Source organism: Meriones unguiculatus, chromosome 1 (genome assembly GCF_030254825.1).
Source record: "Meriones unguiculatus strain TT.TT164.6M chromosome 1, Bangor_MerUng_6.1, whole genome shotgun sequence".
Taxonomy (NCBI): Eukaryota; Metazoa; Chordata; class Mammalia; order Rodentia; family Muridae; genus Meriones; species Meriones unguiculatus.
Window position 1 is genome coordinate 70,293,706 of NC_083349.1, and position 26,615 is coordinate 70,320,320.

At 45.6% G+C, this 26,615-nt stretch overlaps 1 long non-coding RNA gene across 1 annotated transcript in view; it reads left to right on the plus strand.

The window, feature by feature from the left end:
• Positions 1-26,615, plus strand: part of LOC132648312 (uncharacterized) — a 65,730-nt gene that overhangs the window by 22,136 nt on the left and 16,979 nt on the right. The window lies entirely within an intron of this gene.

Genomic DNA, 26,615 nt, shown 5'->3' on the forward strand with positions numbered 1-26,615 from the left:
GTCAGGACTCTATTGGGTGACTATAGCAGAGGAACTCCCCAGAAGTCTTGGCAAACTTTCCTTAGCCCATGCAGCAATGCAGGATGCTGCCACTCACATCTTCAGCTGGAGCTTTCCCACACTGCTGGGTTTCCTCCCAGCAAGGCAGATTAACTCCCAAAGCGAACTTTGTGTGTGAGAGAGGAAGAGGCAGAAACTGGACCCCTGTTACGATCCAGTCTTGAAAGCCACACAGCGTCACCTCCAGGTGTGATCCACTGGAAGCCAGTTGCTGAAGCCAAGCCACACAGGTGAGAGGAGAGTTAGGCGTTCCCCCATGATGGGAACCATGTTGAAGAATGTGTGTGCATGTTTCAAACACTGCAGGGAGCACCTGCCCTTTGCAGGGAGTCTTGTGGAGGGGCTTCCGAAGGTTCTGCATTCATAGGCTAAGCATAATTTCAGAAAGGGGTGCAGATGCAATTAACTCTGGGTGGCTTTGTGCTAATCACAGATTATCTTGTTCCCACCCCGCCTGTCTCCTGTGTGCTTGTTAATAGCTCTGTTTACCAGTCCAGGACAACAGGCACACCCTTCGTGGGCAGAGGAGGTGAGGTTTGCACTGTAGCTCCTCCTCCTCATTCAGGGTCTCTTGCTGCAGTGTCTGTTGTTATGAAGCCGTCATCGTTGTATCTGTGCTTCTCCCGTCGGTTCACTTTCAAGAAAACCTGACTGAAAAGCACCGTGTTGGCAGCTCCCTACCTGCTCTCAGCCTGGGACTGGCCTACCAAGTACCACGGAGTTTCCTCCCCACCATTCAAGCTGAGGCTGGCTACCACCAGCCACAAATAACTTTACTTTAGAACCTCCCAGCCGGCCCCTTGTTGCCTCTTCTTTCCCCAGGTCACCCATGGAGATGTTTTAAAAAAGAAGCAAGTTAACGGAATTGAAATCTCTCCTATGTGTCAGGCAGTCTCTCTCAACACCCTGTGTCCCCTGCTCCTTCTGCAGAACCTAACACTTGACTCTCACCAGCCTTAGAGAATGGAGGCGGGGACTGTTGATGAGAAGGAACATGGGTAACTCAGGGGTTCTGTAACCATTTACTTCCCCTGAGTGGCAGGTGATAGCTGCTCTCATTTCTCACTTAATGGAATCAAAACAAGAAAATGACTAAGGTAAAATATGCAGGAGACAGGAAGAAAAGGAAAGCATGGTCAGAATTTTGTATTAATAAAACGAAATGAATTATTTATATTTTTTGCACCTTCCTAGCCTAAAAAACTTGTGAAATAAAATCTAAATTTCACGAGGGATGACAGAGCTCTATTTTGCCATGTTGCTCTTGGTCAGACCATCGCAGACTGCCTTTGGGAACCCGTTAGTCTGCGATTCCAGGGAAAAAGGAAAGAGTAATCATTGTTTTTCAGTTACAATAATTCACCTGTGTTAAAGGCTGAGCAGGTGATAACTGCAGCAAAGGGGCCAATGGAAGCCTTCAGAAAGTCTGACCGTGTATCCGGGAGCTATGCTTAGGGTTTACACGGAATCATCCATTTTCTGTGATACATATGTTGGTTCACATATGTGAAGTTCCACAGGCCTTTGTGATTGTCTGTCCATGAAGATGCTCCCTGAACTCTCTTTTACTGGATCCTCTGAGCTGTTGCAGGATTCCAGTGGAGGATTTCACCATCCCAGCCTGTTTTTCTGGTCACCTCTGCATCTTGATGCCTCCATGCATTTCTTCTGGGCTGAGAGCTCACATATCCGGAGATGGTGTTTGAAAACACAGGCAGAGAGGAGGGAAAGGTGGTATAATCTATAAAATGCTATAAAAATGCTGGACTTGCAAACAGGAAGACCCTAGCTTGATCTCCCGAATCCATGGGGAAAAGCCAGATGCTGTGGCTTGTGCCGTAATCCAACACCGAGCTTGCAGGCAGATCCCTGGGCTCACCGGCCAGCTAGCCTAGCACATTTGGTGAGCTCTGAGCCAGTGAGAGACTCTGTCTCAGAAAACACGGTGGATGGTGACTGCTACTCGAGGTGTCCTCTGACCTCTATATGTGCACATATGCATGTGTACCTTGTAGACACATATACATGTACCAGTATACAGACAGATGGACAGACAGACAGAGAGCGGGGGGGGGGGGGGAGAGAGAAACCTAGGAGAAGAGCATAAGTCTGTTTTCTCCAAACCCAGCCAGTGGCTCTGTCCCACTTTGCTGTTTAAGAGCCCTGAGTGGACATCAGTATAGTGATGAGATAGTAGGCTATGTCTCTCTGCTCTTGGGTGCTGTGAAACCCACCACTAATTTTTCCTCCCAATTGTTTGGCGAGTCCCCCCAGAAAGCACACTGGGTAAAGCAGAACTGAGCACAGAGGCTAACCCTGTGCCTGATTCTCAGTTAGTGGCTAGAGCCCTACTGAGCCAGGTCTGTGTTGTGGAGGCTCAGATTAGGAGGGAAGGCCCAGCAGTCTGCCCCAGATTGCACATAAGACACAGGAAAACATGAGGAAACAGAAGAAAGGAACTAGAGAGGCCCACTGCCTCATACCTTTTAACACCCAAGCTGAGTTTGAGACAGTGTGGTTGGTCATTGATGCCATTAGAACTGGAAGGCCCTGGTGATTCCCTGGGAGATACCATCTCAAGGTCCATTAGCCTGGAAAGCTGTGAGCCATGACCTCATACCCTGTGGGCAGTCTCCCTGAGCCTGCTGGTCTGGACTTGTGAACATGCCTAAGGAGGAGGGAAGCTTTCTGAGTAAGAGGTAGTTTCCAGCAAACAGACTGAGCAGCAGACCACCCCGGGACTTCAGTTCTCTCGCACTGTTGTGAGCAATTGTTCTCCCTTGCTGCCCACCACCGCAAAATTGGCTTTAGCAGTCAATTTTGTGTAGTTCTTCTTAAGGCTTAAAATGGAACTGTGAGGCCTTGTATGCTTGCGCCTGCATCCACATACGTACCACATAAAGAAAGGTGGTCTAAAGTGAGTCCTGTCTGTCAAATAACTGCCCAAATGAGCTTTGGGTGCCTGGATAGCACACTGCCACGTGACCTCAAGGTGCCTCTTGATCTTCTAAGTCCACTGCCATCTCCACGCCCCAGTACTTCTTGTTCAAATGTGCTAGCCTTACCCACCCTGCTCTCTTGGCCAGTTTGCTCCTGCCTCAGAGCTTTCTCTTTGTAGCAGACCCTGCTAGAACAATACCTTCTGCCCACTCAAGCTAGACTGTTGATCATTCTTCACAACTCACCAGGAGCCACCTTCCCTCAAGGTTCCTCTGACAACACCCTTCTTGCTTCTAGGGATGAAGGCGGGTAAGGAAGAATCCAGAAATTCCCAGAATTGACTTAAAGGACCTACCTTTAGCCACCAGAATATTTCCATGCAAAGACTCAGCCCTGGGAGAAGCACGGCGGTGAAAGCTCCCATGTTTGTCAGGCAGAAGCCTGCCCAACCCACTCCTTGGACATGATGAGTAATTCAGGCTAAACATGCCTCCTAGGACCCCACTAAGGCCTTCTAAATTCAAAACACCCACGGTCATGTCAACCCAAAGACATAAGCATGAACCACCCAGGTGCTAGTGTAGCCCATGTATCTTCCTGGGACCAAACCATTATAAATGAGCAGAAGCCAGGAGAGTTGGCAGTGCTCTGTAGTCATGGTTTCTGGGGAGTGGAGGCAGAGGGACCATCAGCTCAAGTTGACCGCATTTAGCTACATGATGAATTAGAAGCCAGGTTGGGCACCATGAGAACTGGTCTTTGAAAAATGAAGAATCAGGGGACAGAGAAATGGCTCAGTGATTAAGAGTACTCATTAATCTGAAAGTTTTGAGTTCAATTCCCAGCACCCACATGGCAGCTCACAACTGTCTGATACCATCTTCTGGTGTGCAGGTGTACAAGCAGAAAGACGTACCCACATACATAATTTAAAAAATAAAAAATCAGCAACAGTAATAAGAGGAACCAGTTTCTGGGTGCAGCGCTGCCATCCTGCATTAAGGCTGAGTGAATGACTGGGACACCACACTAATCTCTGGGCTGCAGGACTCATGGAGCAGGCTGCTCGGCCCCCCAGACTGACAAGTTTTCTAAAGTTGGATCACGGAGCAGGACGGGCTCAGGAGCCCCTGAGAATGATTGAGGAAGGGGGAACTTCTCCCAGAACTCTGATCCAAATGTCGGCAGAGCCCAGTCTCCACCCACCACAAGCTGAAGAGAGGACTTCAGCCTCTCAGAACACCTACGTTAGCATGTTCTGGAGAAACAGAACCCAACGCAAGCATTTATTTGTTTGTGTATAGCTTTAAGGACACTGCCAAGTCCCATGTTGTCAGGGGAGCCTGGCAGGCAGGAGATCCAGAAAAGAACTGCAGTTCAGACCCAAAGCCATGTGCTTGCCAAACTCTTTCTTGTCAAAGAGAGATCAGGCTTTTAACTGACCGGATGAACCCCATCCACATTATGGAGGTTGATTCATGTTATTCATACTACCTCATTTAAACAGTAACTTCACGCAAAATCTTCCATCATAGTAACATCTAGAATTAGATTTGACCCTAAACATAGTGACTCGGCCAAACTGATGCATGAAGTCAGGTGCCACAACTTCTGAATGCTGTGTGTCACCTCCTCCCTTTCATCTGGATGCTAAGTGCAACCTTTCTGTTAGTGGGAAGATGTTAATAATCGTCTCTATCAAGTTAGGAGGTGCTGCCTTGCTGAAGGAAGTACATTAGTAGGGCTGGTTTTGAGGATTCATAGCCTCACCCTGCTCCTTGTTCTTTGCTCTTTCTCTGTGTGGGGAGAAAAGTGATCTCTGCTTCTGATTGGCTGACTTTTTTCCTGCTGCTCTGCCTCCCACCATCATGGACTCTGTCCCACTGGAACTGTAAGCCCAAATAAGCCTTTCTTTCTTCAGTTGCCTCTGGTCATGGTATTTTACCACAGCAACAGAAGAGTAGCCAATAGAGTAGCCAACTACATTATTTCCTTTCCAGACATCCCTGGCACTTTGTCTTTGGGTTCTGCCATTTGTCTTGCCCTGATCCATAATGGTGAGTAGAAGAAACAAGTGTGGCAGTTGTGAGCAGAAACTCTGGCTGGCATCAAGTGCTTCATATGTCCTGGAGCACTTGTTCTCTACCAGGAAGAACCAAGGCAACTTCAGCCTGGGCCTCTGAGTGAACACACAAATCACTGAGCTGAACCTACTAAGTATAGCAAATGAGAGCTGAGCTTGGCAGATCTATAGATGCTCAGACTAACCTTGTTCCCAAGCAAGACATCAGTGCTGTTAGGTGGGGTATGGCTTAGTGGTCCAGTGCTTGCCTGTGTGAGGCTCCTCTCTCTAACACCACTGGGGGAGGAGGTAAAGGAGATAAAATACAAATGTTTTAGTTATTGAGGTGTTGAGAGTATTTGCTTTCTAGCAATTATAACTCATATAATATAACCAATATGACCTGCTGAAATAGATAATAAAAATAACAAGGTTTTATATTTGAACTGAACATGTATTATCCCAATTCCGCATCCTGTTCTCTCTCTCTCTCTCTCTCTCTCTCTCTCTCTCTCTCTCTCTCTGTTGACACTGAACTGAGGGTCTTACATATGCTAGACAAGTGCTATACTACTGAACCACAACTCTGGCCCACAAAAGATGGTTTAAAAGCACACTAAAGGCTTCTGAGTCTCAGTGTGAACTCTGGGAACTTAAGATGCTTGGCCAAGGCTCCTGGAATGGAAGAATGGAAGCCGCCCTCGGCTCTCAAGCTGTAGATTTTCCCAGCAGCATGTCTTCATCCTCGGGAGCCTTCCTGGTGTCAGGGCTTCAGGTGGCTTGCGGTGAACTCCATGTCTTTTCATGCTTCCTTCCACCTCTTTCGTTTGTTGAGCTGGATGAAAAGCAGAATCTGAAGCTTCTCTGAACTGTGCCAACAAATTCCAAAAATGCACCTCCCATCAAAACTCAAGCTGGAGAAAGCACAGCCCTACGCCAAGTCACTCTTGGAGCCCTGGTTTTCTGGAACTGATAAAAAGAAAAACTTTATACCCATTCACTTTTTCCCGTTCATCGCTCTAGTTCTTTGCTTAGTTTGTACTGGGAAACTAAACTGTTATTTTTTTAGCGCTTATTCTTAAGCCCAGTTCTTCCACAACTGAGTTTAGGTTTCCAGCTCTGTGGGAGGATAGGAAATTATTTTTGCTATTAGAGCTTGGGTTGAGTTTTGAAATGAGAACATTCATTCTGAGCAGTAAATGCAAGCAGTGACCTTGCACAGTCATGATGGGTCTGACATAACCCATATGGATATTTTAAGAGCAGGGCAGACAATGAGTGTTCAAACAAAAGCTTCAAGAAGAGGGTTAAACAAGGGGAAACAAGGATCCTTCTCATCCAGGTGTCGCCCCCTCACTTCCCCAGACAGGCAAAATGACTCCGCCTTTCAAGTAGGTGACAATGCATGAGGAAAATATGACCTAGTGGTTTTCATTGGGGCTTCTCAGTTGGCAGTTGTTATGCTTTTGATGGTTGGGCATCCCCGAGGAATCTGGGGTATTTTGGGCCTTTTCACAGAATGGTCCAAAGGACCCTGCCGGCAGTTCATAAGAAACCCTGTGAATATCGAGATTCCAACCTTGACATTCACAAAGGCTGCAGTAGAAAGGGCGAAGGCAAATTCTGAAGAAACTGTTGGATGATATCCAGCCCCAGGGATATATGCACAAGCCCCGAGGCCTGATGGGAAGCCTGGAGGTCTGACGGGAAGTCCTGAGGCTTGCTGGGAAGAGCTCTTCTTCACACTCAGAGTCAGTGTCAGTCTTCGGCTGGTTCTGTCTAAGTTCTGCTACAGGTGCGCAGCCAAATCTACAAGCTCTTTGCCTGTGTCCCTTCCCTGGAAACTGTAAGTGTTGAATGGAGGTTTTGGTTGCTAGGAAGAAGCTAGCAGGATTTCTGAGATTACTTTGGGTTGACTTCCTTCTGCTGCTTCTTCAGCTGAATGGGAACGACCTTCTCAGTTCAGTTACAGCCCAGGATTAGTCAGGGAATGGATGTGCTCAGAGGTATAGGGAGACGCACAAAGTTCTCTAGACTTCTGCTAGTACCGTGCGGAGGAGGCGATGACTTTCTGGTATTTTCTGTACCCACACAAGCATGCTCAGAGGCTTTATGGATGGAACAAAACAATACTGGGGTTTGAGTCAGTAGAAATGCGCCCCCCCCAGCATGTCCCTTTAAAATAACTATGTGGATACACCCAGAGTGACGTGCTTCCAATACACCCGTGCCAGATTAGTGGCCCTGACATGTTTTCATTTCCTTTCCCAGGCTCCTCTCCTTCCATTCACAAGTCAGGTCAGTTTGGGGATTTTTAGTCTGTCTCTTTCCCCCTCCTGCCTTTTATTACCATAAGAAAAGTCGGGAACTTGAACTTGGCGCCTCACAGGTTCCAGGCCGACACTCCACCACTGAGATATCTTTAGGGCTTTTCTCTCTCCCTTTGTTGCTGCAGCCTGGATTTGTCATTTAAGCAAAGATGAAGCTCAGCTCTCTTACTCATGTGCCAGGTGCAGCAAAAGTGAAGGGGAAATCAAAGAGGGTCTTGTTTCGCGGCATTTAACTTGATGGGGTTCATTCAAAAGGAGAGAGCAGCCATTTCCCCGCAGAGCAGCCATTTCCCAAAGCAGGGAAGTTTGCTGATGGGTTTTCTTACAGAGAAGCGAGGCAGTACATCGACCTATAGTACAGCTTCATAAAAATGCTGTTTGCTCCCGAGTCACCCTCACCCCTTTCCACTGAACTCTCATGAACTCCAGCCACTCTGCTCTCTTCTGCTTTTTCACCCAACCCAAAGGGTGAACCAGCTCCCTATGACTGCCTCTGTCTGCATGCCTGCCTTGCACTTAGGTAAAGAAAATGGAAAATCAACCGTCTTCCGGTGGTGGCTGTGGCCTGAGATCTGGGAACACTGGGAGAAGCTCATTTTATTGATTTGATCACTTCCACATTCCGCTCATCCCAGTGCTGGTGCTTGGGACATGGTGGCAGTGTTTTTTTGTTTGTTTGTTTGTTTGTTTGTTTTTTGTTGTTTTTTGTTGTTGTTGGATCCATAGATTAGAACATAGATAGGATGAACTCGAGCCTAAGAGATTGGCACAGGTTGGGTTTACTAAGCCCTGCTTGACTCCAGACCACACCCTGTATCCTTCCAGCTGCCCATCCCTCATCCCTTCAGCCCATCTATAGCAATAGGGCTGAGGACAAGTGAGAAAGCATGACACTCTACGATGCAGGCCCTTGTCCCATTGTCAATCAGCACAAATGCTCATAATAATCGTACTTGACATTGGATTATACTTTCCAATCGGACACAATTTAGAATTTTCAAAGACTTTTATAGATACAATTTCTTTGATCCTCCAGCAGCTCTGTGGGGAGCTACATCTTTCAGTCATTCAACAAATGCTTGCTGGAAGCTCTATTGAAGGTGACTGAGGGGTTCCCAGAACACAGGGCTTTCTGTTTTAAAAGCAGGACAGTCCAGGGCAAACTGGTATGAGTTGGCCACACTTCTGCCATTCTGGGCAGAGGACTCCCAGAGATGAACAGGATAGCTGTGGTCACAGCACACGTGATATTATGCTGGTATTTCTCTGTGTTTGATGTCTGCTGGATACTGAGCTGAGATGTTGCAATTTGATGTTTTTTGTTTTTTGTTTTTTAAATGATGTTTTCTGATGTCTATTCTTCACATTCCTAATTCATGCATTAGGCCCAGAGCCTAAAGCACCAAATCTAGCAGCTTTTAAAGACTGTATTGCTTAGCACTACTGAGACATTACAGGAACATAAGGACAACAGTGGCCTGCTGGAGTTTCCAGGTCTGTGTCTTTAAGGTACCTCACCCCACTTCTCTTCTGATTTTCCACTGCCTTCTGGTCACCCTCCCATGCATTCTTCGAATCCTCCTGGGACACTGCTTCCTTTAGTGGTGACTTTGTCTTCTCCCTTGACTTTGATCATTTGGATGTCATCTGATAAAATTGAGATTAGAATTATTATATTGGTAGGATGCAATTATAGTTTATTGGGGTTTTTGTTGTTGCTGTTTATTGGTTTGTTCTCTTGTTTGTTTTTGAAGCTGGGCCTATTATGTCTCAGGCTGACCTCAAACTGGCTAAGCTTCCAGTGATGACTTTGAACATCTGATCTTCCTGCATCTACCTCCCAAGTGGTAAGACTTCAGGCGTGTAGTTCATATCTGCTTTAGTCGTGGCTGGGTACGGAACCCGTGGTTTGTGTGTTCCAAAAAATTTCACTATTTCTTCAGCCCTGGATACAATTGTGTATATTCACTGATTTCAGACAACTCTTGATAGAGAATATTCTCACCCAGAGGTAAGAGTTTCTCCCAGTTAATAGAACATCAGTGACTTCCTTTTCCAGGGGAAGGCCAGCTTGGAGCTGTTTGGGAAGCAGTACTCATAGCAACCACTTTTCCTATACATTTCAACAACCAGGAACCTCCTAATTGAATATGTCCTATTATGTGACCGGTTCATGCATTTCCAGGAAAGACAAAGTAATCAGATTAGCTTTGAAATGTCAGCCCTGCGGCAGAGGCTGCTGTGGGCTGTGCTGTAGTGCTTCCTTTGGCTGTTGTCAATGGTGTGGTTAACTCTAACAGCTATGTGTGGCATTTGGCATAGATGAGTGCTCATCTGCCTGAAGAAATGCAACTCTTAACTCACTGCCTGTCTGGACTCCAACTTCCTGATTTTCTCCATCATAGTTGGCTGTGAATTTTGAGGGTGTGGACTCATCTTTCCTTCGATGAAACCCTTGCAGAAAGAGTTGTCACCCATTACTTAGGGTGTGGTTGCCATCCTCCACAAAGCTCTGTCTGGTTGTTTTGATTCTATATTGGTTCACTCCATCACAAACAGCTGTCAAGCAGTGTTTTCTGCAGGCCAGGCATATTTCTGGACCTTAGGAAAGAGCAGAGAAGAAGCCAGTCTGATTTTCGATTGCAGAGATCTAGTTTTGGGGTGTTCCAGCCAGAGGGAACAGGTGCAAGTACCTTGAAGAGGAAAGGGTTTGGTTTGGTGACAATCCAGAGAAGGGGAGTGAGGCTGAGGCAGAGTAAACCAGTGACATGGCATGGATGGTAAGGTCAGGAGAGGTAGCCAGTGCCAGGTGACACTGGATCTTGGGCTTTCATTCTAAATACTACAAAGAGGGTTCTGGGAGATTTCTAAGCAGGGGAATAAGATGAATTGTGTGATTTTTTTTTTAAAGGATCACTCTGGCTACCTAACAGGAAGCAAATTATAGGGAGGTGAGGATGGACTAAACAAGAAAAAATTTACAACTTTCCAAGTGGAAAGAGGTGATAATTTTGATCAGAGGGGCAGCAGTGGGAAAAGGGAAGAGTTGCATGGTATGAGTGGGTGGATGGACGGGGTAAAAGATTCAAAGGTGACTAGCTTTTGGCTTGTGCAAACATGTGAATGGTGTCACCATGATGGCCATGTGGAAATCTCCATCATGGGTATGTCTACTGGTATCATTGGCATTATTCAATGCAGTGTTTTCCTGGTCTTGTGGTATGAAATTGTTTTGGTTCCATGACCCATTAACATAGGAATGCATATACTTCCTGTGTAGACTAATGGAAAACCAAGAAAGAAAGAGAGAGAAGCATCTGCTGAATGTAGTCAGCAGAAACCTACTTGCGCTGTTACCTTTGAAGTGCTATTGCATCCTGGGAATTCCTGGAAAGGCAATCATTGATAGAAGGCTGTCTTTAGTGAGCAAGTGTTCAGTGACAGGAACAGTTCTAAGTGGCTCCTGTAAATGACTTCATTCACTTGTCACATAACCCAGGAAGCGAGATGGGTTTTCAACTCAACTCTTAGATGAAGAAACCAAGACTCACAGAGGTAAAAGTCACCATCAAGGTCATATACAAGGGAAAGGTCAAAGGCTGAATTGAAACCTGCTCCCCTCCCCCAGTGAACCCTGTGCTGTGCTTCCAGATATCTGTCCTCATTGGCCAGGATTCCACTCCTGTTTTCAGGGCTGGGACAGATGTGCCAGCCCACAGCTGGGTGAAACATCTGCTTCGGTGATCTAGGTACATCTCAACCATAACAATGAGGGTGTTGATGATCATCAGCCCCCTATGAGGAGGACACACTGTGGGGAGGACAGACTATAGACAGAGGCTGTTGGGGATGCCTTTTGTGGGATGGGGAGAGAAAACGGAAATGTTTGGAAACATCTTTGTTCAGTATGGTAAATGGCATTCAGTCTGGGTTCAGAGGGAGGGAGAGCAGGAATACTAAAGACCCTGGCATACTTGGATGATCTTTCCCATCCCAAATGCCAGGAGAGCCGCTGATCCTCTGGACCATCTGGCCAGTTCTTAACCTCCAGCCTCTGACTAAGAAGCTCTTCACCCATGGAAGAGACTGGAGCCTGATGATAGTAGTTGGCTGTGCTGGTTTAGATTTAGGATTCGGTTTGAAAATTGAAGGTTGGCTTTCCAGGATGCTATGAAAGCATAGGTGACGGAGCTCACTCTGAAGGCCTCTGGAGCTGAAGTGTCTCCTCCCCTTTCTTCTTCCACTGTTTAAGAGAATTTTGGCCTGTAAGATGAGTGCTTACCCGGGAAGTTTCGGCCGGCACAGCAGTGTGGTAATGCACTGGAGGGCCCTTAACGAAGAATATCTGATTACAGACAGAAACTCGAATCTGTTTGTTTCCTGCTCATTTAATTTGATGTTTTAATGATGCTGCAGGTTATTTGAAATATTCTATTTCAATGCACCCTTTATTTGTTGCACTGTACCCTGAGACAGGTTGGTAGAGGGTGAGGTATTTAGAAATCTCAAATAATAAATTTCTGCTGGGAACCAGAAGCAGAAAGACAGGGCATCAGGAATGCTCCGGGATCTTGAAAAATAATTAGCCTGAAGTCAAGTTCAGAGATAAGTGTAATGGGACCTGCCCCATTCCGAAACACTCAACTTAAAAAAAAAATACAAAAGATCAGTTAGAAACAGTGGTGCTGTGGGTCAGATAAGCAGACACTGGGAGTTGGTTCCAAAACTGGGAAGGAGTAAATTAGCAGATAATATTTTTGGAGGTACAACTGGTTTTACCTCTCTTCTCCTCTTCACTCTGATTTCAGATCAGTGGGGGATCTGATGTGCTTTGATTTGATTTGGCCACTTGTTTCTGTGCTTACTCCTTAGTCTACTGCAAGCTTCCTTATCACAAGGCTCGTACGTGTTTATCCTCCCCCATCATCCTGGCACCCAGATAGGCGGAACGTGGCACACGGCGTGTGCTCATTGTTCATCTGGTATAGTAGGCCGTAGGGTTCCCCGAATTGTCCAATGGTATATCCTTGGGGCCTGTGAATATGGAATTAAGGTTCTGCGTGAAGTTGATTTTGCAAATCAACAGGCCTTTCAATATGGAGACAGTTCTGAGTTATTCACTGGAGTCAGTGTCATCACCCAGGTCTTTCAGGGTAGAAAAGGGAAGCAGATGGTTACAGTGATGGGTGTGAAAAAACCCACTGGCTTTTAAGACAGAAAATCCATGACTAGTGGATGCATTTGGCTCTGGGGTAAGAAGGACAAGAAAAATGGATGCTTCCTTCTAACTTCCAGAAACCAGCACAGTCTAATCTTCACCCAGATGTCAATTGCAGATAGCTTCGTGGTTAGAGGTGAAGGCCTGTGTTTGCTTTCTGCTCTCAGAGGTGGGACTCTGGCTTGTCCCCATGAAGGTTGAATGCCATTGCCTCTGTGTGTTCACGTGTGTATCAGTACTGTTGTAACCGGAGGACACTGTTCCTTGGTGTCTTCCATGTCCTCTGGCTCTTAAGGTCTTTCCACTTCCTCCCTGAGCCCTGAGGGGAGGGGCTTGGTGACCACATCTCATCCGAGACTCAGTGCCTCACAGTCTGTCACTCTTTGCACATTGTCCAGTTGTGGGTCTTTGTCTTAGTTCCCATCTGCTGCAAGAAGAAAGCTCTCTGATGATTGCTAAGCAAAGCACAAACCTACCAGGATAGTAGTATGCCACTAGGAATAATTTTATTGCTGTGTTCCTTGATCAGAATACTAGCATTTGGCTGTCCTAGGTCCTTGGCCTAGTTAGTCTCATGTTCTTGACTACGTTAGCAGTGTCACAAATGCACTCCATCTCATGGAGTGGGCCTTAAATCATATCATGAAGTATTTGGCTACACCTATAACATTTGTGCCACTGCTGTACCAGTATACCTTGCAGGGAATCTGGGGAGGCACAACTAACACTTGAATCCATTGAAAAACCATATGAAAACCTACTGCTACAGAGGCTTACACCTTCTCCACTGAAATGGGATCTCTCCCTGGGGCTCACTGGTTCAGTTAGACTGGCTGGCCAGAGAGCTCAAAGACCCTCTGGCTTCTGCTCCCCACCCTCATGTTTGTAGTATAACTATATGCCGCTATGCCCCACTTTTCCCATGAGTGTTAGGGGTCTGAACCCAGGTCTTTATGTGTGACTTCAGGTACTTTACCTACAGTGCCATCTCTCAGTTCTACACCTACCTTCCTTTCTCTCTCTCTCTCTCTCTCTTTCTCTGTCTCTTTCTTTTTTCTCTTCTTTCTTTCTTTCTTCCTTTCTTTCCTTCCTTCCTTCCTTCCTTCCTTCCTTCCTTCCTTCCTTCTTTCTTTCTTCTTTCTTTCTTTCTTTCTTTCTTTCTTTCTTTCTTTCTTTCTTTCTTTCTTTCTTTCTTCTCTTCCTTATTTCCTTGGTAAAATATTTGAAAAGAGAAGCATTTCTTCAACTCCCAGTTAGTTATCCAAAGACCTAATTAATATTAGGGAAACAGAATAAATGCTTCAGCCCTTTTTTTCTAGTCACCATAATTCAGTTCAGTGATTTGGTGTCTTGGCATCCTGTAATCAATTGCTTAGTGTCTTCTTGTCTTTGTCATGTACCCAGAGTTCTCAGGAAGAAAAGGCTTGGTTATGTTTAATTACTCCCAAGCCCAGGGCCAGACACAGGCTTGACATACTAGACTCCTATCAGGTCTTTACCAAATGAATGAAAGGGTAAAAAGAGGACCATCTCTCTTCCCTTTTGTCTTTTGCATCTCACTGCCCTATAACTAGGTCTCTGTTCTCTAGGTAGTTAAAACATGGATCGATGTGCTGTGAATCAAAACCATACCTTACTGAGAAAGTACCCTCAGAGGCATCAAAAGTGTTCTGACACAAATACTGATTCAGCGCATATAATGAAGATGCCTTGTAGGAACTGCATTAGTCTTTAAACAACACTACTTAATTTGTTGCTTTGTATTATATTTAATGGCTCTTTAGGGTTGCTCCCTGATCAGGACCCTAAGAAGAGGTAGTGTTAATATGGAGAGGAAGTAGCCTGCTTTTGATTGTTCCAAAGTGACCACACATTGAATATTCCATTTGTCCTTGAAAATATCCCCTTGAGGGGTCCAGCCTCTGGGATAGGCAGGAAGGGATGATGATTTTCATTCTTTATTGAACATGATCCTGGGGAGGCCAGGAGGCTAGCACCTCTCAGCTTATGGTTAGGTCCAGGCATTTTCCCGCAGTTTGGATCTGTGTCTAAGTTGCAGGTGGAATGTGAGCTGGAACGGCCTTTGAGATTATTTAATTCTACTATATTCGTCCACTAAGTATCATCACCATCACACTGTATGACAGTCATGAAACTCCAGAGGCACGAAATAAGCAACCCTTTGTTGCTCCTCTCAGATACCTTGTGTATACAAGAAGGCCGACCTTGGCTAGGAGACTGGGGTGGTGAGGTTGGAAAGCGAGGGGAAGCATCCAGGATTCCAAAGACCTTCAGGTAGAATGAACACATAGTCCCTTCTGCATCTCAGAAGGACCAACTCGGGTTTAGGGTGAAAAACTGAACTCAGTCTCTTTAGTGAGAGGAATTGAAAACTTGCCTGATAAGGGACGTGGATTCAAGGAGGGTAATGAAACGGAGTCCTAAATTCAGTGCGTTGATCACTGTGCCACCTCATGTTAGAAGAACCAACTCATGTTAGAGCAGTGCGTTGATCACTGTGCCACCTCATGTTAGAAGAACCAACTCATGTTAGAGCAGTGTGTTGTACAGGATGACTTAGGACTTGTCCAGGTCACACAGCAGAAGGTTGTTGAGAGCCTAAGACTCATTTCTCCCACTTCAGAGGTTGCTCTGCTGTTACTGTATGCTCCAGCCAAAGTTAGAGGGCCTTTGGCCTTTGTTCCTCATTCAGAAACAACTCTTGGTGTGTCTTACTGTGCTGTGTGCTAAAGGGTCTGAGTACATTAACAGCTGCGTGTGAACTTGAGTACAAGGCTGTCTTCTCCCGCTTAGCCTTAGCCCAGTTTCTAGGTGATAAACTGTCTGACAGGAGGCAGATCAAGTCCCACCTGGTCTTCCTTGGCATCCTAGAGGCTGAACTATAGTAGTCCCAAGAAGGGACTTCTGTGTTCTGTAAACCACGCCCCACATTATCTCGCTCTGAAAGCGAAGGTCCCCTAAGGTCCCCTCAGAGGCTGCAGCGATACCCTTCTCTTGTCATGCAACAGGAGGTTTTGGAAAGAGCGTATTTTGTGTAGGACTTTCTTTCTGACCTGGGGGAAAATAGCCACTTGGGGTCTGCTTAGTCTCAGAAGGAAACATCTTACTAATTAGGGTAAAAGACTTTACAAAATATGTTTTTGATTCTACTGATGGTCAGCTACAAGCGATAACGCTGTTAAATGCAGTGCCTAATAAATCTGGGAAAACTACCCAATAAATGTAAGTAATAACAGTGATTAACAATAAATTAAATGCAGAGAACCAGGAATGTACCACATTATTTTTAACTAGTTTGGGCCATCGGGTTCTGATTATTCAGTTTGTCCTGTACACCTGGAGTTTATTAGAGTGTAATACAAACTAAACGGTCCCTCAGAGAGGCCACTGAAAGGGCTTAGTATAAAACAATATACAAGTTTAATAGTGGTAACTGACCTTTCTTTCTTTTACAAAAACATATCTTTGTAACTTGAACCCCAAGGAAATGTAATGCTTTTTACCTAATCCTGATTGTTAATTTTCCTTTTATTTAATTTAGAAGGTTCCATTTGTTTCATGTGATAGGAAGACACAATTTATATTCAATAATTCTTCCTGCTCTGGAAAGAGATCCAAGATGACTAAATATTGTTTTCCTCCTCTATTACAGGAAGAGAGGCGGTGTGCACTCACTGTTAATGGTAGCTGGTTAAAACCCACATTCTAAAATAGCCAAATGAAATGGGTACATGTGTTTATAATCAAGGTGTATTTGACTAATTTTCCCTAAACCTTTAAATATTACTCATTCTCAAATACCAGAAAATTGGGCTCTTTCTCAGTGGAGGCAGGAAAGCAGCAACAGGCTTTTCAATGGAGACTTTCTCCAATGTCTCCCAGTGCTTATCTTTCCAAGGTCCCAGGACAGGAACACTACGTTTCCGTGAAAGAATCTTCGCTTCCAGCATGGTGCTGTGGCAGATGTGGTATTTATAGTGCTTCTCTCGGTACCTGGGGTTTCTCCCTCCCACACTGCAACCTCTGGAGTGAATGTGTTTTGCACAAAGGGCATCCCAACCTGGGTCAACTCTTGTAAACATCTGAAACCCGAGGTGCCTCCAGTGGAGCTGGGGTCTGGCAAAAAGTCCATAAACTCTGCCTTCCAACAATTAAATGAAATGGTCACCAGGGAGGGTAGGAATGGCATTGCCCAAGGGTCAACAGAGCAGACAACTATTTTCTTTAGTCTGTTAGTCAGTATGGCTGGCCCCAGGCCTCATCTACACTGTCAGTAGAACCCCAGATAGCATCTTCCTGGCTGAATGTCAGCCTCTATTTCATAATCAAAACCATCTTATCCAGAAGCTTTTTTTTTTTTTTTTAATTTCTGAGATGGAGCAGCTTTGAGTTTTATTTAGAAGCAGGATTCTAGTCCAATGCATAGGTTTAGGAATGATTTTCTGCGTCATCTACAGGATGGGACTCAACAGGCTAGAGGGAGGATAAAGTGCTTACACGTGTCTCTCCTTGGTTGTTAGGAGAGGAGAGGAAGGGGAAAATACAGGAGACTGAGATCTCTAGATGCTTCCCAAATCTTCCCCAGGGGGAGCAGTTGGTTGGCCCAGGATGGACCTGTGCAGCTCCATCTGGAAATCTCTCAAGACGACTACTATCCTACAATGCTAGGCACACAGGTACTGTCACACGCAGTCTATGGACTCTGCAGCATGGCTAATCCCTTCATTGGAATTCCCAGGCATTCCTCACCCCATTTAGGATCCAGCAAGAGAACAAAAACTTCTGGAGCATGAAGATGGACCTTAGAGACCTCTGACTGGGGGAAGGTCTGCTGGTCTTGGACATTGCTCCTCAGGACTCACCACCCTGACCTCTAGCCTTGTCCCTGCCTTTAACCTTTCTCCCACTGGAGCCCAGCTGTCTCCCTCACTGGTTCATGTCTGGGGGCTTCCTAGCAGAATTCTAGCTCTTTATTTCTCAAGCTCTACTGTTTTACTCCTGATTGTAAAGCCATTGTCTTTACCTTAGTCCTGCAGAGACTGTAATCTAACTCTCCCTTCTCCGTTCTAAGGAAGGAAAGACGTCCACAGGGCCCGTGGTGGGGTAGGTTTGAACCCTAGCTCTATGATTTAACTGCTGTGCCATCTTGGCAAGTTACTTAACATTTAAACGCAGTTTCATTATTCATAAAGCAACAACAGCAGCAGTCTAAGCTGTAGGACTCGAAAAACAAAAGCAAAACAAAGCAAACAACAACAAAAACAGGTTCCCTGAAAGCTAGCTCCTGAGTCCTGGGATGATCGCTGCACCCAACCCCACCACACCTGGGTTACGTACTGTTAGGGGCAGAACCCAGGACTTCGCGCCTGTTAGACAAGCACCCCACCAACTGCAGAGTTTTATGGGGTTACATGAGTTATTTGATGCAGGCGTGTGGCACAGAACCCAGCACATACAAGGACACCAAAGTGTGTTGGTGGCTGTTTCTTGTGTCTAGAAGGATTATATTTCTATATCATTATCTCTAGCTAGTGTGTCTAGACTCAAGGGAACTCAGAACAGGACTGATACTTGTTTAACAGCTTAGTTTACATCTTTAAACTGTCAGATGGCTTACTACAGAGGATGTCAACAAGAGCCTCCACAGTTGAGATTCAGGATTTTTCCTCCAAAGGAATTTCCTGTCAGAGGTCAGCTTCTCCACTGAAATCTGGGGAAAGTCTTGGCTCTGTGGAGGTAGACTTCAGTTTCCACTGCTGTGCATGTCCCAAGGGGAGGCATGCCAAGAAGGAAAAGGGCGCTTCCTTCGCAGCTTGTCTCCACCTGGTGTGTCTCTGTGGTCCTTCAGATAATATGAAGGTGGTCCCCTAGCCACTGCCCCTGCAGTGAAGAAAGCTGGGTTCCCCTCGCCACCCTCCTAAAGAAGAATGCTCATTAAAGAGAACAGTTCTTGCTCACTAGAGTTGGCAGGTGGAGACTGGCACTCACTCTTTTAGAGATTCGCCCAGTTTCCACGGCAAAGGAAATACCCTCTCTGATAAGCAACAGAACATTCTGTAGACTTGGCCGTTCCCTCCGGCCTCTCACAGGCGGTTTCATGCTGTAACCATTATTTCATGGGCCTTGCAGCCAATAAAACAATCACGAAGAGATGGCTTGGTCTCCATGCTTAATTCAGTGAGGTCTCTGTGCCATCAGTGATGGTTGGAACGTTAATTTTAAGTGACATTGGATGAGAACCTGGGTCTGGGCTGGAGCAGAGTCATACAGCTGTTCTTTTATCCTGTGTCCAGAAAGCTAGCCACACATTCCCCCAGCTCATCTGTGCATTCTTGATCCAGCCTCTAACATTTTATGTCTTATTCCCCTGATAGCCTCAGCGAAAGTTCCCGGCAAAGATTGATTGCAGGGCATGACCCAAATTTGTAACTGGCCACAAAACGCTGTAAAACAAAGTTCACCGAATGCCTTCCAGCTGATTGTGAGTGATTTTTGAAAATGATCGGTTATGTTTTCCTTCTCTATTTTTTCCCACTTAAAATGTTTGAAAAGAAGGACTTTTCTCCACACCCTGATTTTTGTAACATCATCTGCACAGTCCACAGAACAGACCGCACAGGGCTGCCTGGGTGCGGGTCGGGCTCTGGAAAGGGTGGCTTCTGCTTGTTGGGACAGAACTGGTAACAGGAAATGAGGGCAGAGATAGGGCCCTGACAATGGGAATCGGAGATCTGGGCTCTAGGGACTCTCTGAAAATGCCTTAGTCCCTGGTGGAGATTCTGGTCATTTGTCAAAGGCAGAGTATGCGCCTATAGAAGTATTTCTTGGGAATGGCATCAGAGAGAGATTTTCCAAGTCTGTAGGTTAGTTGCTTATGCTGTTGGATGGAACGAAGTGTTTCTGACACGCAAAGGGCTACCCTAGGCCTGAGCCACATTTCCAGCTGTTGCCCATGCATTGGTTAAAGCTGAAGAAATGTCAACCACATAGAGAAAATTCAGAATCATGGTCCCCAACACAGGTCACTCTCCTCTGGGGTCCTGGATGCATGTAACTGACGTATACTATCAGTCACGATGTCCCTGCTTCAGACCATCTGATGAAATGCCTCAGGGGGTCTTTTCTAGGATCCGGCCATGTTTGGGAATATCCAGGAGGCCATGCTTGTTCCAGGGTCTCAGCCCATGAGAACGTAGGCTTGGCTTAGGAAAGGGGCCGTGCAGGGCATGAGAAAAAGCTGGTGAGCAGTAAGTAGGGTGATGTAATCTGCATCCCAAACTTTGTTCTTGTATTCTCCAGTATGAGACTCCAAAGAAAGCGAGAGGGGACCACGAGCCCTTCCCTACCTCTGAGCATCAGTGACATTGATTATGATGGTTCTGGCAGCCTCCGGGGGATGGGACATCCTGACCTGTTGGTAGCCCTGTATCGGCGTGCTCTTGCTGTGTTCAGCACACCCGGCCTCAGGATGGCACTCCTTGGGTCAGATGTTTTCAGGCTCTATGTTACCATCAAGAACCACAAGCCACCAGGAGTCATGCTGACAAGCTTGCAGGAACCAGGTGCGATGCTGACTTCCTAGGGCACTGGTGGCAGGCTGGCTGAGAAGGAAGTGAGCTAACCTGGGTGAAAACCTGGAAGAAGCAATTATCCTGATCTGGAGCAAGGGGGCGCCACTGAGCCTGTTTTTGTTTGTTTGTTTGTTTGTTTGTTTGTTTGTTTTTTAAAGGAGTGTCTCTGGGTCGGAAGAAGTACCCCAGCCTAGCTGTGGGATCTTGAAAGGACACAGTTTAAAGGCAGGACAGGGGAAGGTGGAGGCAAGGAGGCTAACAGCAAAGCTGTCTCCAATAGTTTGAGTCAGAGAGTCGTGCTGGAGGCCTGAGCAGGGCTGAAGACTGAAAGGGTTAGACCAAAATCTGAGCAGACACCACATCCTGCCCAGCAGAGGGAGGTCCCCTCTACACAACGAAAGGTGTCTCCAAGCCGCATTACTCACAGCACACATGCTCTCTGGATCTATGCCACACATATGGTCAGACAAACCAGACCCAATTGGATAGTCATCAAGGAACCCGGAGACCGGACCACTGAGACCCAAGCCAGGGCCCTGACCTGAGTGCTAAGCCGCTGCCCGTCAGGGTTTCTTTCAAGTAGGAGAGATGAAACGTGAGCTGGAAAAGGCCTGTGATCCATGGGCTCGTTTGGTCTGCAGTCTTCCGAGAGACCAAACCACTGTGGCCCTTCTTGGTTGTGGGGGGGAAGAGCCTGGAGACCCGGGATCCAGCCACTGTGCAGACTGCGTTCTCTTCAGCTGGATCCCCTCAAATGGCATCAAAATCAGCTTGGGCTGCTTGTCCTGAAGCTATGAGCCTCCCGTGTCAGTCATTAAGCATCAACACAATCTTTAAAAAAAAAAAATGTTTATTTTTAGTATGTATATTTTTGTCTGCATATCTATTTGTGCCTTGAAGTTAGAGACATTTGTGATTTGTCATGTGGATGCTGGGAACTGAACCCTGGTCTTCTGGAAGAACAGGCAGTGTTCTTAACCACTAGCAATCTTCCCAGCTGGCACTGACACAGTCTTAACTATCCCACTTCATTCTTTTTCCTCTCACTGGAACAGAAGATGGTTACTCTAGCACCTGGATGTTGAGCATCCAGGTCAGTCCTTGGAGGTCTTATGCTCTAGAAGACAGAGCTACAGGCAGGCAGGGAGCCGGGAGCCTCAAGCCTTCGCCCTGCCGCAGAGTAGCCGCGCCGGCTTTCTCCAGTTTGCTCGGAAGCCTGGCTGCGGTGAGTGGGAGGCCTCTGACAGCATGGATGGTCTGCTCGTGGCTGTTGACAGATGCCTCGGACATTCCAGTTTTCTCCTGGAGAAAAGATGAGTGGAAGTTAAACACACCAGCTCTGGATTTGAAATCTGACTTTGTAACAAACTCTGTAACAGCGGCCTTGGACAAGTCACCTACTTGACTGAACTGAGCTGTATATCAGGGTCCTTACCTATAAGACAGGTTCATGAGTACAGCAGTTTCCAGGGAATGTGGTGCTCCTAAGATGCTTAGTGGATGACAGTGATGGCCTTGCTGTGGCCCATGGAGAGGAAGGTCGATGTCGAAAAGGCGTCCGCTCACCGGTACCGGGCGGGAATACCCGTACTTCCGTGTTGTTTCTTCGTCCTCTACAAGTTAAGGTTCACCAATGGAGAACTGCAGAGTTGCTGAGAGGGAAGAGAAATATACCATTTTGCTTTGAATGTTAAAAAAACAACAACAATCTCCACACACCATATCCAAATCAAAATTGTAGAGGGGCAAAACTCCAGAGGTGAAGAAAAGGTGTGTTTCTACTGTGTGGGCAAATGATGTTACCAATACTCTTAAAGACAAGCCTGTCCTCCCTGCTGGGGCCACAAGTTCTCTTAGGTGATCAGAGAGGCTTTTGTGAGTGTGGTCAGCTCATACATCGGGAGGTTTTAGCGTAGGTATCACAGAGATTCTCGTAAGAGAGAGGCAAAATGGCCAGAGTCTGAGGAGGTGATGTGTGAGAAAAGCCGGAGAGAAGGGTGTGTGCTGCAGAGCAGAGGTCAGAGTGAAGTGGAGATGTGAGCCAAGGAATGCCTTGTGTAGCCTTGTGTACCTGGAGAACACCGAGGCTGGCCTTGAGCCTCCTTTGAGTTCGGCTTAGTGGAACTTTTAAGATTGCTAATCTAAGAAGCACAGATAATACATTAGAGCTGTTTAAAACTGCTAAGTTTGATCGTTTGTTAGAGTAGCAATAGGGATAAGTCTAGTTCCCAGGGAGACTACTACCATAATATGTTCTATAATTACATATTGTATGTTATACACCACCATAATATATTATATGTCTGATATTCTTCTAGGTCTTCATACACATGTACACACACACATATCCTATACACTCATTGTATTTCTTTTCTAATCCATGTGAGATCACTCTAAGTATCCTCCTTTATAATTGTGTGTGTGTGTGTGTGTGTGTGTGTGTGTGTGTGGTGTGATAAAACTTCAAAACTCTCACTTCGAAATTTCCCCAGCTGGTTCTAATGTACCCATTAGAGACACTAGTCCAGACCTCTCTATGAACAAGCACCACACATTGTGTCTGGCTGCTAGAGACTTCCTTTGTCTCCATGTGTCACATGCTTGTGGTGTCACTGACCTGTTGAGAAAGAAGAGGTTTGTTCCTCCACCTAGGCTTGTCTGGTTGCTTCCTTGAGGCTCATTTAGCTTTCTCCTATCTCTTGCCTTTCCTGTGAGTATGTCTAAGTGCTTATGAGTTCCGTCAAACACTTGGGCCTAAAATGATGAAACATCGGTGGTCCTTGGTGTTATAATCTCTCCCTTCAAATTGACCTCCCACCACCGTGCTTGTTTAGGACTGCTTCAGTGCCCTGAATGCCAGCCCCTATGTGGGTTCAGAGGCACCAGGAGGAGGACAAATTCATCCTGGTTCTGGGGCCCAATTGCTGCTAAGGGATACAATGTCCAGAAAGCACGGAAATACAAGGCTTTGTCCTAATGGAGCAGAGTCCCCCCGTAACAACGAGGAAGGAAAACACAGGATACACAAACTCACAGACTACATCCAGACCCATAAATTACCAAGAATGAGCCTGAAGAAAACAAGGCATTTCCATTTCAACAGACCTTCTCAGCTAAGTGTACCAACATCTGACTGTTTAGACATCATTAAAATACATTGCACCCAATATGTTTACCCACAGCCATCTCTATTACCCGGCCAGCTCATTCATCAGCTTGTCAATTTAAATGGATTTCTACATACAAGTGACTGTCTGGTGTTCTGAGAACTCTCCAGTAGAAACTGGGATATAGTACAAAAGCAAAAATTATCCAAAGCCGGACTTGAGGGACCCTCCTGACTTGAACCAAACGAGCAGTGACTGCATTTTCTGTCAGCTATTTCTACTTTAAGTGCTCACACTAATTATGGTGGTAATAATGATAAAAAGCATCATATATTGCTAATAGAGAGAGTTCCTGAGGTGGACACCCCGAGACTATCATGAGGAGGGCTAAACTATTGCATGTGCATGCTTACTTGTATTCCGTTTATCCTATCCAAACCTTTCTCCACACAATTAAAATCTATCAGTGACATCACATGAATGGAGCCAATCTTCAGTTTATGTCACTTTCAGAAGATTATAAATTCAAGTTTTCCAAAGTCTGACTGAATCCAAGGTGCTGTCAATAGGCATATGGTATTTTGAAGGCTCACTGTAATGAGGAACTTTTTGTATGCAGTGTAGCTTGCTTGCATTGTTCTCTCTCTCTCTCTCTCTCTCTCTCGTTAACACTAAAGCCTAAACTTTTTGTAGGTCCTAGTGAAAGCATATGGCATGCATAAATGTGCTTTGGGCAGAGCACAGAAAACAATATGCTAAAAATTCTATCATTAAGAAGGAAAGGACAATCTTTGGAAATTAAAGATATGAACAGATCTTTAAGTAGTAGAAGATTGGTCCGCTAGTATTTGGAAAACTCCATACCACCCTAACATAGCAGAAGATGCTGTATTTCTAACATGAATTAAAGACGCGGTGAGTCCATGAATGGATATCACTTGCCTAATGAGAACACCAGACACCCACACGTAGGAAATGTAAAGAAAGTGAAACCCTTGTAAAATTTTATATATTATCCCTTTCACCAAAATATGAAAACCAGATTAGAAGGAGGAAAGGCAAAGCCCTTCTATAAATAAATATGAAGAAACACTGGACCAAAAGGAGACACTTGTTTAAATACAATGTCCAAGAGAGAAAAATTGTCAAATAAACAAGAGCCCACATTTTTGCCTGGACAACTCAAACATTCTGTGGTACCAAACTTCACAGCAGAATTCTCCCAACCTGCCCCTGGGTGATGGCTCCTGAACTCACTCCTCTTCAGCATTTATTAGGAATGGTAAATAGCAAGAACTGCAGCTCTGGAGCCTTCTCATTGACACTAGAAAGACATTTCTATCTAGTGCCTGGTGGAATCTTTAGGTTAGGGTTGGCCTGGCGTTTTTAGTTACTTGCTGTTTTTCTGCCTATTTTTCCCCCTTTCACCTTCCAGTGAGTCTAGGATCACTGCTTTCCTGAAACCACAATTAGCCATCTGCAGAGTTGCCTTGAACTAGCAAGGAAGAACGTACCCGTAAGCTAATGACCCCTTCCAGAGGCCTTGCTGAAAATCAGAGCCTGCAGATCACAGGCCAGCTCTGCACCCGGCAACCAGAATAAATATGCAATAAGAGCAAAAAGAGACAAAACGCATCTGATTCAAACTTGATGGTTCAATAAAAATGGCTACTCTTGGTTCTTAAAAAAAATTAGGCAACACAACCACAGGTGTGTGTGTATGTGTGTGTGTAAGTGCATTTATGTGTGTGCGACTGTGTGTATCTATATGTGTGTTAGTGTGTGTCTCAGACTAAGTGGTGGTGTTCCTGACACCTACAGAAGAATTTGAATCCGAAACATTGTGTGTGAACTCTAGCAGGAAGGGTGGGTGGAGAAGCTTGGAACTGAGTCATTTACAGCCTATATTCTCTTGTTCAAACTACCTCACCACTTAGAACTGCTGTTTCCTTACAGGAAGACATGAATGCCCAGCTCTCTAAATGAGTCCCTGCATGGAATGCTGTCTGCGACCTGGGAGAGAGCCCGTAGTCTTCTGTCCCCTCCCCTTGCTGTTTCTTCCTAACTTGCAGTTGGTCTTATATAAATCTGATTTGTAATTGCTGACTTGACCAGCAGCCCTAGGGGAACTGTGGAACCAGGGATGCTCAGACGCCCCCGGATGATAATGCCTTGGCTCTTTGTGCTCTCCTCCATCCGGTTGTGCTCACACCTTAACATCTAATTATACCATGCAGCAGGAGCTAGTGCCCTACCCTACTTGGCAGATTAGTGCCCTGTGGGAAGGCAGTTTAGTAATATTTGTGATGTTTCCCAGGTCTTCAATAAATGCTCCTGTGTGTTCCTTGGAGTGATCTCAGCACCCAATGAAAATGGCTCCATCATCTCCCTCTTACAAAGACAGAAACTGTGACCCAGAGTGGGTTCTTGACTGTCCCCATAAGGTCACCAGCACAGGAGGGCTGGAGCTGGAACTTGATCTAGGCCAGGCAGCATAACTTCCTCAGTACAGTCACTACCAGGCATGCTAGGCTGTACTTAAGGTCTTGGTCACAGAGCTGCAACTCTGCTGTTGTAGCACGAAGCACAGAGACAGTGTGTAAAAGATGGAGAGGGCCATGTCTCAACCAAACTTTACTCACAGACATTGATACCTAAATTGCATAAAACATCCTTCTGTCCTGGAATATTCATTATTACTCTCTTGAATTTTAAAATCTATTTATGGCTGAGGATTGTACCTCAGGGACAAAATGGTTACTTACCTAACCATGTAGAAGACCCTGGATTCAATCCCCATTGCTATTCAATAAATAGAAGACAGACAGACAGTACTTTATAGGCCACATAAAAACAGCTATCTAGGTTTGTTCTTTCGCTATAGTTGGTTGATTCTTGATCTGGGTATTTATTTGTAGCACTTACTCTCTTGATTGCCATGGTAAACTGTCCTGGAAATATCACGTTAATCTCAATCTACGGACCAGAAAACTGAGATCACATAGCGCTGGCAGAGCGAGGGCAAGCCAAATACAGGCATCCAAAGCCCAGTGCTGACTTTCACCTCTATGTCAGGCAGGAGCTGAGGTGGCCTGGAGCGGCTTCATGACATGGGCACAGAGATCAAACAGGATCATGCATATGGCATCCATAAAATATACTGATTTCACTGTTGGCTCCTAAAGAAATGTGTAAAAGCTCTTATAAACTGTATAATGCAGTGGCTGAGATTAACTAGATTCTGAAAAGTTTCTAGTGGGAAGTGATAAAAGCTTCTTATTCTTTTACTTTCATTTATCTAGTTCT